This window comes from Heptranchias perlo, chromosome 1 (genome assembly GCF_035084215.1).
Source record: "Heptranchias perlo isolate sHepPer1 chromosome 1, sHepPer1.hap1, whole genome shotgun sequence".
NCBI lineage: Eukaryota > Metazoa > Chordata > Chondrichthyes > Hexanchiformes > Hexanchidae > Heptranchias > Heptranchias perlo.
In genome coordinates this window covers 51,055,830-51,058,100 of record NC_090325.1, presented here as the reverse complement: position 1 = coordinate 51,058,100, position 2,271 = coordinate 51,055,830, and positions in this window count along the sequence as shown.

The window sequence follows — 2,271 nt, the reverse complement described above, 5'->3', positions numbered from 1 at the left end:
CCAGCCTCGCCAGCCAAGCCGTCCACCCCTGACACGTGGAGCTCCACCACACAGTGCTGTGACACATCCACCTGCACAGTAGGAGGGAGGGCAACCGCAGAGAGAGATGCGTCGCAGAAGGCCCTACCCTCGCCACAGGGTCTACAGACCGAGGCTCAGCTTCCTGGACCTCTCTGAGGAGCAGTGCATACGGAGGCTCAGAGTCAGTCGCCAGGTAGTTGTGGACATCTGCAGCCTCCTTTATGCTGAGCTGCTCCCGCATGGACCGAGCAGCATCTTCTTACCTGTCGCTGTCAAAGTCACCACTGCCCTCAACTTCTTCACCTCCGGATCCTTCCAGGGTGCCACCGGGGACATCACCGGCGTCTCTCAGTCATCTGCACACAAGTGCATAAGGCAGGTAACCGACGGCTTGTTTCACAGGGCCTCGCACTACATCAACTTCCCCGTAGATGACCACAGCCAGATGGAGAGGGTGGTTGGATTCCATGCTGTGGCTGGCTTCCCACGGGTGCAGGGTGTAATCGATTGCACCCATATAGCAATACGAGCACCTCCAAACAAGCCAGGGCTGTTCGTCAACAGGAAGGGCTATCACTCCATGAACACTCAGCTCATCTGTGACCACCTCAAGAGATTCCTACACGTGTGCGCCAGATACCCTGGCAGCTGCCACGATTCCCTCATCCTCAGGGAGTCCATCGTGCCGCCCCTCTTCCACTCACCCAACACCCGCAAGGGCTGGCTTCTCGGGGACAAGGGATATCCCCTGCACACGTGGCTTATGACACCTCTGAGGAACCCCACCACCGAGCAACAGTGTCGATATAACGACAGCCACATCGCTACCAGGTCCACAATTGAGCATGCTATAGGGCTGCTCAAGATGCGTTTCAGGTGCCTTGATCAGTCTGGGGGAGCACTCCAATACACGCCACGCAGAGTGGGACGCATCATAGTCATCTGTGGCACAACAGAGAGGGGTGCCGCTGGAGGAGGCCCCATCCACATCTGCCACCCATATTGAGGACGAGGAGGAGGACGAGGAGGAGGAACGACCCATGGGCAGAACAGCGGCTTACCTGGCTGCTTGTGAGGCCAAGGAGCACTGATATGTGAACGGTTCTCCTAACATCAGACTGTCTGAAGAGTCCAGTCCTCATCACCTGGACAGAGGGCCATATCAGCCCCCTCCCCTGCCCCCTGCAGAGAACAGTGGTGCAACTACACCTGCACCCACTGTAGTATGACCCAATGGGTGGGACCAAGTGTGCGTCTTCATGGTGAGCCCCACAAAGGGGACCTATTGCACAAGCCAGTCAAGAATGGGCAAGAAGTGGCAGTAGTCGTGATAACAACGGGGATAATTGTGCATGTGAACTAAACAAATATAAATAAAAAACATGACAAATCGTCAAACACCCTTGGGCATTCCGTTTGTGCTCACAACACCTTCGCCTTGCGCTTCCGGGAACCCCTACGTGGTGCTACCCCTGTGGCTTCAGCAGAGATAGTGGCAGGTTGCTCTTGTCCATGCCCTGACCGATTAGATGCTTTGGGCTGACGCCCTCTGGGTTTCGGTGCCCATGAGGGCCCCACCAAAGACTGCTCCACCTGCACCTGTGCAGGGGCAGACTCGACCACCTGGAGAGGGGGCAGCATTGCGGGTACTGGTTGAGAGGGGGGCAACGAGTGAGACGTGGGAGTGCCTTGAGTGGCTTCCCCGCTTCCATGTCCCATTTCACCATCATCCCTCTCGTGGCCCAGGCCCACATCACTCCTTCCACCCTGCTGGACGGCAGTTTGGATGACCTGTGTGAGGCCTTGGGAGGCCACTTGTAAAGTATCTGTCAGCCTGTTTAAGGCTGTTTAAGGTTAAGCTCATGCTGAATCCGAACGGCCGTTGTCAGGGCCTGGATGGACTCATTGTTGAGCCGTGCTTGACGCCTTTCCTCCATCGCAGACATTCCCGCACCTACCCGCGACACTATCTCGGAGATATCTCGGAGATACCCTTACGTCCCTGCGACACTATCTCGGAGATACCCTCCTGTACCTGTGCCACCATTCTCCTCATGCAGGAATTGGACTCCTCCATCACCTGCGCGATTGTGGAGAGTGCGCGTGGCACCTGTTCCAGCACCTCGGCAATGTGCTGCTGCCCCTCGACGACTCTCCTTTTCACAGCTGGCCCCCAGGGTTCAGCATCTGGGTCCAGCTGAGCAGAGCCTGGAGAAGAGTGCTCTCCACGGCTGCCCCTGCCACCAGGGT